The 11,105-nt window shown below is 43.9% G+C and overlaps 1 protein-coding gene across 1 annotated transcript in view; it reads right to left on the bottom strand.

Moving 5' to 3' along the window:
- Nucleotides 1–480: 480 nt before the first annotated feature.
- LOC140482647 (V-set domain-containing T-cell activation inhibitor 1-like) overlaps nucleotides 481–11,105 on the bottom strand; it is a 43,861-nt gene continuing 33,236 nt past the window's right edge. Inside the window, exon 6 of the mRNA XM_072580152.1 lies at nucleotides 481–10,271. The gene's annotated coding sequence lies outside the window, so the exon portion shown is untranslated. The remainder of the gene's footprint in view (nucleotides 10,272–11,105) is intronic.

The raw sequence follows: 11,105 nt of genomic DNA on the forward strand, positions 1-11,105 counted from the left end.
GTATGAGATAGCACTTGAATTTGGCATGGAGGAAGAGAGTTTATCATGGAGTAGAATGTTGCAGTAGGTTCAAGGGGCTGAATGGCCTATATTCCTGTTCCTCTGCCCAGTCCAATCAAATGCCAACATCAAGCTGATATGTGGATGGCTAGTCTGCATGCTGTATCAACTAACCAGCAGAACATTGCAGCAGCTCAGGTTATTGGCATAGCAGAGGCAGATTTATCCACATCACATGTGAGTGTTTAACAGAGCAATGTGCAGGATGCTTTACCAAGTCACACAGCCCCTGTATGACTTTGCTGATTCCAGACCATCGCTAGATAAACTCAGGTTAGATGACAGCTGTCTACACAGTGCAGCAATGGAGACTAGAGAACAGGGACGAAAAAAACAAACAAAACATGACGGGAATGCATAAAACCTCTGCACGCAGACTCTCAAACCAATGCACCAGCTGAGACCAGGTAGTGAGTGAGAGTATTTTATTGTGTTTCATAAATAATTGAAGAGTTTGATTTTTACAGGCTAAATTGGTTTGATTACATTCAACGACTGGTCATTAAAAATTCAGTTCAAGGCACAATAGGTGAGACCGAAAGACGATGAACAAATCTGGTCACATTGGCTGAGAACACTGAAAAGGTGCAACTCAGTAATCACAGAGAAAGGCTTGTTCAGTTACAAGTGATCTCTAGTACAGGGTGAACTATCCTCGCCCCCTCTCTGTAATTCAATCTCTTGGCTCTAGTCTCAACAATCTCCAGATGAGACGGCTCTGCAAATAAACTACAAATTCCGACAGGTGCAAACCTTTCAGCGTTGCTTCACGTCCAGTGATCTAACTTTCTTATTTTGTAGCTCCTCCGATCAGGACTTGTCCTGTTCTACTTTGGAACCAAGCCCCCAGCCCACCTGGCACTCTCATTGACGATTGCACAGAACACCATGTTCCACCTTTAAAGTGTGGATCACAACACAGCATGGATCTTCTGTTGCTCAGTCTGGAGCTGCCCAGGGTCATTTAGCGGCTGCTCCTGGTCCACATGAGGAGCTTGGATGACCAGCAGAGATCAGGGCCAGTGACAGTCACCAGGCCATCGATGCCAGTAGAGAATAAGCAGGACAGACACTTCCCCTCAGGCACTGACACATACAGAGGCTATAGAGGAGGACTATCCACCAGACAATGACCTGATATCACTCTCCAGGCTCATCAAGTTCAGCTTATTCAGTGCAACAGCCAAACTCCGACAGTCTAATCCCTGAACCCCAGCTCACATCCTCTCACAGCGTAGAAAGACAAATGTCAACATGAAGCTGTGTGTTGGAGAAAAATAAAACAAAGCTAGTTGCTGTGGAATAGCCTGGAACTGGGTTGGAAATGGTGCTCAGGCTGTTCACTCTCTGGTTTTCATAACATTCAATTAGGAATTATTTTATTTTATTTGATCAGAATATAACTGACCTGATTTTGTTACACTACCTCATCTAATTCATTGCTGTCATGAATCCATCCAATAGTAATCCACTGGCCAGTCTGTCACAAAAGGACTGATCCGATCGACACTAACTGCTTAATTGTGTTCATCACCAGTCACTGGGGACACCTTTCAGTCTTGATATTTTCTAATTAACTAGTTCAGGGCTCTTACTGCACACTTCAGGAGCAAGTGGGACTTCGACTGAGGAAGGGAACAACATAATTCTATTCTATTCCACTGTTAATCACTGGCCTCTTTCTGTGCATCACATCCTAACACTTTCAATCATTGCTTTTAAGAAAAATGTTTGACCCTGGTATTTTACAGAAATCCACAGAACCCCAAATACAGGTTTCCTACAACAAGTGCAGAGGGTGAAAGAATGAAAATAATTGGATTATCTCTCCAAGTTCCTCCCAGAGAGCCCTGCATATGAGAATCTTGTCCTATGATTGAAGTGTTTACATCAGCTTTATGATTCACATGGAGCTTGACCTCAAAAGCCCAACCACATTGAGATGTCTGTTGGCACACAGCTAACGTTTAGCAAATACACATGTTCCAAAAACATAGTTGAAAGTGGATTCTCAGGTAGATAGGATAGTGAAGAAGGTGGTTGGTATGCTTTCCTTTATTGGTCAGAGTATTGTGTACAGGAGTTGGTAGGTCATGTTGCAGCTGTACAGGATATTGGTTAGGCCACTGTTGCAATATTGCATGCAATTCTGGTCTCCTTACTATCGGAAAGATGTTGTGAACTGAAAGGCTTCAGAAAAGATTTACAAGGATGTTGCCAGGGTTGGAGGATCTGAGCTACAGGGAGAGGCTGAACAGGCTGGGGCTGTTTTCCCTGGAGCGTCGGAGGCTGAGGGGTGACCTTATAGAGGTTTACAAAATTATGAGGGACATGGATAGGATAAATAGACAAAGTCTTTTCCCTGGAGTCAGGGAGTCCAGAACTAGAGGGCATAGGTTTAGGGTAAGAGGGGGAAGATCATTAAAGAGACCTAAGGGGCAACTTTTTCATGCAGAGGGTGGTACGTGTATGGAATGAGCTGCCAGAGGATGTGGTGGAGGCTGGTACAATTGCAACATTTAAGAGGCATTTGGATGGGTATATGAATAGGAAGGGTTTGGAGGGATATGGGCCAGGCACTAGCAGATGGGACTAGATTGGGTTGGGATATCTGGTCGGCCTGGACGGGTTGGACCGAAGGGTCTGTTTCCATGCTGTACATCTCCATGACTCCATACAGTCAGGAGCAGAAAGGATCAAAGAATCATTGGAGGGTGGGGGAGCAGAGTTTGATGGTGAATATCTGCCCTCGAAAAGGCTTATAATGAAGGATCTGAAAACTGGAAGACAATCACAACACCCTGGAGAACAGGAGGTCCTTGAGTGCAGTTACCAGAGCAAAGCAAAGATGTGGAGGAGCTGGTGTTGGACCAGGGTGGACAAACTCAGAAGTCACATGACACCAGGTTATAGTCCAACAGGTTTATTTGAAATCACAAGCTTTCGGAGCGCAGCTCCATTGTCAGGTGGGGTAGACCATGCCTGTGTGCTTCCCTCCACTTCACCTACCAAAGGGGCAGCATTATGAAAGCTTGCGATTTCAACTAAGCCTGTTGGACTATAACCTGGTGTCATATAACTTCTGATACTTAACGAAACACGCTCATCTCCATGAGGAAGAAACTTGGAAATTGGTGTCCACCCTCAGAACTTCAGATGGCATGTTCCATACTTGGTTTGATTACTTGATCTTTACACAGGATCAGGCTGATACTAGTTAGACCCTTACAAAAGTAAAACACTGCAGATGCTGAAAATCTGAAATAAACACACTGCTTCAAAACATTAACTCTGTTCCAGATCCTACCTGACCTGCTAATAATTCACTGCATTTTCGGTGCTTATTCCATTTGGCTCCTTTTGGCCTGTTCCCCAAATCTAATTCTGTGGATCCACCTTACCTAGAAAATAGGAGCGTGAGTAGGCCATTCAGCCCTGCTGTGCCATGCACTATGACCATGGCTGACCATCCAACTCAGCAGCCTGTTCCTGCCTTTCCCCCATATCCTTTAATTCCTTTAGGCCCAAGTGCTATATCTAACTCCTTCTTGAAATCTTTGATGCTTTGGTCTCACCTGCTCCCTGTGGCAGAGAATCCCACAGTCTCCCCACTCTCTGGATGAAGACATTTCTCCTCACCTCAATCCCAACTGGTTTACGCTGTAGCTTCAGTCTGTGACCCTTGGTTCTGGGCTCCCCAGTCATTGGGAACACCTTTCCTGTATCTAACTTGTCTAGCCCTGTATGGATTCTATAGGTTTCTATGAGATTCCCGCCCCCCTCATTCTTCCAAACACCAACGAATTTAATCCTATCGATTCAACATCTCCTCGTGTGTCAGTCCTGCCATCCCAGGAATCAAGCTTTGCTGCATTCCCTCAACATTCCCTACAGGGTTGGCAATGGCCCAGTTGGTATTATTGCTAAACTATTAATTCAGAGACTGTAGTAATGTCCTGAGGACCTGGGTTCAAAATATGGCAGATGCTGGAATTTGAATTCAATAACAGTCTCAAAATAACAGTAAAAGATGACCATGGAAACAATTACCAACTGTCAGCAAGAAAAAAACCATCTGGTTCACTAATATACTTTACAAAAGGAAATCTGCCATCCTTACCTGGTCTGGCCTACATGTGACTCCATACCCAAAGGAATGTGGTTGACCCTTAACTGCCCAACCAGTGATACCCACATTCAAGAATGAATAAAATAAAAACTTTCCTCAGATAAGGAGACCAATACTGAACCTCATATTTTGCCTCATATCTTTGAATGTGCGATTCACAAAAATCTCTTAATCTCATGTTTAAAATGAACAACTGAAACACCATCAGTTGCCATTATGTAAGAAAGTTACACGCCCTATACGAAGAAATGTTTCCAAGTGACAATCCTAAAGGTTCTGGCTCACAGTTTAGGATGTGCCTGTTTTCCTAGTCTTTCCAGTTGGCACAGAGTGTGTCTCTCTTTATCTGTTCACCCTGATATCTTGATAACTTGAATAAAACAGCCCTGTAACTTTCTAAAAACAGCAAATACCACGCAACTTTGGACATTCTGTCTTGGCAATTTAATATTTATAATTCAGATACCAATGTGATCGAATTAACAAAGCAAGGCCAGGAAAATCCTTAAAATGGCACCACAGTTTGGGACATTGGCATATTCTGATGTGTAGCTTTCTACATTATCATCTATACATTTAAAGAAGAGATGAATCGCTGAGGGCTCATCACAGGTCCTTGCAGGACCATCACTACTCCCATCTTGTACATCAACTCCCTGTCCATTCACCCACTTCCTTCCCAAGGCTCAGCTAATATCGTAACCAACTGAATGACCTGATATGGAGGTGCTGGTGTTGGATTTGAGTGGACTAAGTCAGCAGTCACATGACACCATGTTGTAGTAAACCGGGTTTATTTGAAATCACAAGCTTTCAGAGCCCACCTGACAAAGCAGCAGTGCTCCACAAGCTGATGATTGCAAATAAAGCTGTTGGACTCTCACCTGGTGTGGTTTAAGCTGAATGACCAGCCAACAATTGCATAAGCTACAACTTTAGCTGACAGTCTTTCACAGGACTTTTTAAATGCCTATTGGAAGTCTGTAAACAAAACACTTAAAGGTTAAGTATCTGTCCAGTACCGAACACTAGATCATGCCTCTGGTGTGCTATTCTCCAGCCACTGTGTAAACCTTGGGTCCAGCTATTTACACAGTGTGAACAGGGAAGGTTTACTTCAGCACCGAACACAGGGATTAGAGAATACAACAGGGAGAAAGAATGAAAACTGAACAGCCTCACAGTAAACAGCAAATAAATCAGTACAACATTCTGAATGCCCGTGTGAGTGCAGTGAGGCAGCCCCATAGCACAGTTAGAGATGCGAACCTGACAATTTGCAGCTTGCAAATCAGAAAGGACACAGGGTCAAACCAACAACATGCAGTGGCACAGGTCAATTTAGTGAACTTTAGGCTGTTAAAGATTCTTACACAATAAATGCAAATAAACCAAATGCTTATTTAGTGGGGAATGAAAAGTACAACCAAAAGAGCAGACAGAAATATCAATGGAACAGAACAGGACACGGAATCAAGTTAAAGGAGCTGCTGGATAAGGCTTTAAGGCCAAGACAGTCAATTATTCCCAATCCCAAAAGCCTAGAAGACAAGGGCACACGATCATTTATTAGCATTGTGAAGTTTTGGAAATCTCTCCTCCCAGGAACCGTGCTGCTCAGTTGCTTCATTTCTTCAAATTTGAGATTGACAGTTTGAGAAAGTAAGGGAATTGAAAGTGATGGAGATACTGCGCGACTTCTTAGCAAATAGTTGGGGAGGTGGATTCGACAAGGGGGTCCTATTTCTGCTCATGTTCATGATATTAGGATATTTACAGTCGTGTTACTCATTCCCTGTTCCTCATTTCCAAACATTGGGCTGTTACAGCAGCTTGGAAGAATGAAGCCTCCATTTCTGACATGATGGTTACGACAGGGCAGTGACTCAGGGATGTTTTGCAATCTGCGCAATATTCCCCCTCCCCACCTCTTCAAACAGTGTCAATCACAGTCTCACACGTGATTTCCCTCCCATTTTAAGGACTGCTGCTTTGTATTTCATCGACACAGATCAGTCACCGAGAAGCTGTTAATAGGATGCTAATTATATTAATAAGGGGCATGATTTAATTAAGTACCTACAGCACTGATAGAGACTGACGGGACACCAGAGTGGTTGGGAGGCAGCAAATAGACTTCATACAGTATTGGGTAAATACAACTAGTGTCTAGTTCCACACTTCACCAAATGGTTTGGGATTATGTTATCAGACGTACGTGAAGTCTGGGATTTGTATGGAATCCAAGACTTACATGTGCTCGATAAGGCAAGTTAATGAGACTAGGCAAGGCAATAATATCAACGAAACAGCTCTGATGGACAACTGTAAGAACAGGATGTGGTATATTAATAGGTAACTCATCAAAACCAACAGTACTGAGCAATGTCAGCATGATCAGACCTGGAGGTGAAGCCAGAGTCCCAGTAGGTGGAAGAGATGTGAAAGATGGTTCTTTTGCATTAAGTTATCATTTTATGTAAAAGGTACAACCACTGCTGGAGCACTGGGACCCATCTAGATCAATGCTCCAGTATTTATTGCCCATCCCTAGTTGCCCCTTAAGAAGGTGGTGGTGAGCTGCCTTCTTGAACTGCTGCAGTCCACCTGCCATTAGAGGTGGAATTCCAGGCTTTCGACCCAGTGACACTGAAGGAATGGCAATGCATTTCCAAGTCAGGATGCTGGCTGGCTTGGAGGGAACTTGCAGGTTTCTGCTTTTCCATGCATTTTGTCTAAGTCATTGAGAAAAAAGATTTGGGAGGTGATATCGAAGGGGTTTCGTTGAGTTTCTGTAGTACAACTTGTAGAAGGTACATACTGCTGCAACTGAGTGGTGGTTGTAAAGAGTGTCAATTTTGAAGGGGCTGAATGGTTTCCATTGAGTTTTGTTTGCTCTGGAATATATCGAGTTTGTTGTTGGATCTACATCCATCCAGGCAAGTTGGGAGTATTCCATCACACTCCTGACTTGTGCCTTGCAGATGGTGGACAGACTTTTTGGGAGTCAGGTGGCAAGTTATTTTCTGCAGTGACCTGCTCTTATAGCCACTGTGTTGATGTGGAGAGCCCAGTTGAGTTTCTGATCAATGATAACCGTCAGGATGCTGATAGTAGGGGATTCAGAGATGGTAATGCCATTAAATGTCAGAGTGGTGATTAGATTGTCTCTTATTGGAGATGGTCATACCCTGTCATTTGTGTGGCAAAAACATCACTTACCACTTTTCAGACCAATCCTGAATTTTGTCCAGGTCATGTTGCATTTGAACGCTGAACATGGACAGTTTCAGTGGTTGAGGAATCATAAATGGTGCTGAACACTATGCAATTATTGGTATACATCCCCAATTCAGACTGTTTGATGATGGGAACATCACTGATGAAGCAATTGAAGGTCAAGGACACTATCCTGAGGAACTGCAGAGATGGCCTGGAGCTGAGATGACTGTCCCCCACAACCACAACCATCTTCCTCTGTACCAGGTATGACTCCAACCAGTGGAGAGTTTGCCCCCTGACATCCATTGATCCTAGTTTTGCCAGGGCTCCTTAATACCACACTCCATCAAATGCATCCTTGATGCCAAGGGCTGTCACTATCCCCTCTGGAATTCAGCTCTTTTGTCCATGTTTGAACCAAGGTCGTAATGAGGTTAGGAGCTGAGCGGCCTGGTGGAACCCAAACTAGGTGTCACTGAGCAGGTTATTGCTGAGACCTTCCATCACTTTACTGATGATTGAGAGTAGACTGATGGGGCGGTAATTGGCCAGGTTGGATTTGTCCTGCTTTTTATGTACAGGACATACCTGGGCAAATTTCCACATTGTCAGGTAAATACCAGTGTTGTAACTGTACTGGAACAGCTTGGCTAGGGGAGCGGCGTTTTCTGCAGCACAAGTTATCAGTACTATTGCTAGAATGTTGTCAGAGCTCATTTGCAGAATTCAGTGCCTCCAACCTTTTCTTGACATCACATGGAGTGAATCGAATTGGCTGAACGATTCAAACCTCTGGAGGAGGCAGAGATGGATCACCTCAGCCTGAAGATTGCTGCCAAAAGCTTCAGCCTTAGCTTTTGCATTGACGTGGTGGGCTTTGCCATCATTGAGAATGGGGAGATCTGTGGATCCTCCTTCACCAGTGAATTGTTCAATTGTCCATCATTACTTATGACTGGATGGGACAGGACTGCAGAGCGTAGGTCTGACTGATCAATTGGTTGTGGGATCTCTTAGCTCTATCACTTGCTGCTTCTGCTGTTTGGTGTGCAAGTAGTCCTGTTTGATAGCTTCACCAAATTGGCACCTCATCTTCAGGTCTGCCTACTGCTGCCACTGGCATGCCTTGCTGCACTCACCATGGTACCAGGGTTAATCCCCTGACCTGATGATAATGGACCATGAGTTTATACGGATGCCCACAGCCTCATGGATGGGCAGAGTTGAATCGTCAGATTATGTTTGAAGTCTGTCCCAATGAAGACTGTAGTAGTGCTACAAAATATGATAGATACTTTGCTCAGTTTGAAAGTGGGATGCCACCCCTACAAGTATTCTACAGTAATTACTGTTACTGGAGGGGCTGTTCGGAACAGATTGAACATGTGTATCCATTCCTCATCAACCACTACTGACCCGTGGGGGCGGGGAGACAGTGACAGGAGTTTTCAACACCTCAAGGTCTGCAGTCAACTCCCTCCTGACCATATGTCACTGTATCAGCACCTCTGCTGGGCTTGTTCTGGCTGTGGGATAATGGTGATAGTGTTGTCTGAGACTTTAGCAATGAGAACTTTGCTGTGTGTGAAATTTCCATTTCCTGTCAATTCTCTGTTTCTGACTGGCTCGTCTGGCTTTACTGAAGAGTCAACCACTTTGCTGTTGGCCTGGAGTTACGTGTAGGCCAGAGCAAATGAGGATGGCAGAGTTCTTCCCCTAAAACAAAGCTGATGAGCCAGACAGACAATTGAGAATAGCTACATAGTCACCAACAGACTTACTATTAATTCCAGATTTATTCATTAAAGTTCCACCATCTGCCACATTCTCACAGTATTAACCTGCTGCTCAGGACTATTCACCCAATGACAATACAACTACATCAGCGACTACCCAGAGTTAAATTAGTAAGGATTGAAAAACATTCTGGCAGCTGAACTGGATTAAAATAACTTGTGGAGCCTCAATGATCATTAAGAACAAGAAGCAGCATCTGGAAGAGACATTTCGATTGCTATACGTCAAGACAATTGTACCTTCCTGGAGAATGGTAGAGCTGTTGTAGAGGATACTCAGATTTTAGGGAGAGAGCAGGACAGTGGGATCTAGCTTTGCATAGCATATACTAGCAGTTCCTATGTTATAAATCCTTAGTCGCAATTCCCACAGTCTGGAAGGATGTAACATTTACAGAATTAAGCACCATGGTTCTTGTGAGACTGGCAAGTAAGCTCAGGTTGTTAATGTCGATCCTCCATCCCAGAGCTCACCAGAGTTACCTGGGTAGGGAAGAATTTACTTCCATGTTTTCTTTAGCTCATGCTCAGAGGAAAGGGAAGCAGTTGCGTAGAGTCCATAACTTAGCAAAACCTACGTGAACTGGGATGAGTTAAATACAGCTTTTAACATGATAAACACAATGAATGTTAGAGCCTCAAATCCTCAACAGGGATGATCAAGAGAAAGCAGATATTCACCAAGTAGTACAAATCACATCATTCCGAGTTGCAGAATTCCGGATTATAAGTGGGTTAGGTTTGTCAATGTCACCGTGGCAAGTATTGTTCGTGTTAAACACACACACACACACACCCACACAGAGTGCTGAGGCCACACTATAAAGTGCAAAAATAAAAACTTATTTTCTTTAAAAAGGCACTAATTTTGCAGAAGAACTGCACTCAGGAAGTAGAGTCTGCTGAAGCTCTGTTGGCTCTGGTGTTTTCCAGGAAGAAACAGAACATGTTCTTATGTACAGGGCAGAAATAATTTCCTTCCACCCAGGGCAGCTCATCTTGTGTTCATACCAGGTATGTCCTTTAAACCAACAGGTCTTCAGTGACAGTCACACAAGGGAAACCTGGCAATGAAAACAGGGATTAATATTCATTCTGCATGCAGCATGCTAACATGGGAAACTGTGATGTGAATTGTCCCAGTTATATTAAGTCTATGCTATTATGTCCGCCATAAAACACTCAATATTTAAACTGTAGTTTAATGTATAAAACATACAGAAAAAGGAATCCATTGGTAACCATAAACAATTCAAATGAAAACACCATGCTGACTAACCAAGCTCTAACCATAAACTGCATAAACTGAATAGAGAACTTCATCCACCAGTTCAATATCTTCATGGGTATCTCCATCCTCAAATACTGCAGGATGCCCCATAGGCAAACACATTAAAACTTAACATCACTGACTAAAGTTAAAATTTCTGCACAATGAATAAATATTGTGCATTCAGCTTCAGGCTCCACATCTCAGAAAGGGATAACTGTGCAGCACAGGGTTGCGTCAATGGCGGAAGGGCTGAAAGCCTCCAGTGTACGGACTAATCCTGCGTTCTTTAGAGTTTCATGGGTGTGGTGTTAGACATGAAAACATGATAAGAGGAGGAGAGCGAGAAAGGGAGAGGGAGAGGGAGAGGGAGAGGGAGAGGGAGAGGGAGAGGGAGAGGGAGAGGGAGAGGGAGAGGGAGAGGGAGAGGGAGAGGGAGAGGGAGAGGGAGAGGGAGAGGGAGAGGGAGAGGGAGAGGGAGAGGGAGAGGGAGAGGGAGAAAGCAAGAGCGAGAAAGCAAGAGCGAGAGAGAGAGAAAGAGAGAGAGAGAAAGAGAGAGAGAGAAAGAGAGAGAGAGAGAAAGAGAGAGAGAGAGAAAAAGAGAGAGAGAGAAAAAGAGAGAGAGGAA

The sequence above is a fragment of the Chiloscyllium punctatum genome, chromosome 11 (genome assembly GCF_047496795.1).
Source record: "Chiloscyllium punctatum isolate Juve2018m chromosome 11, sChiPun1.3, whole genome shotgun sequence".
NCBI lineage: Eukaryota > Metazoa > Chordata > Chondrichthyes > Orectolobiformes > Hemiscylliidae > Chiloscyllium > Chiloscyllium punctatum.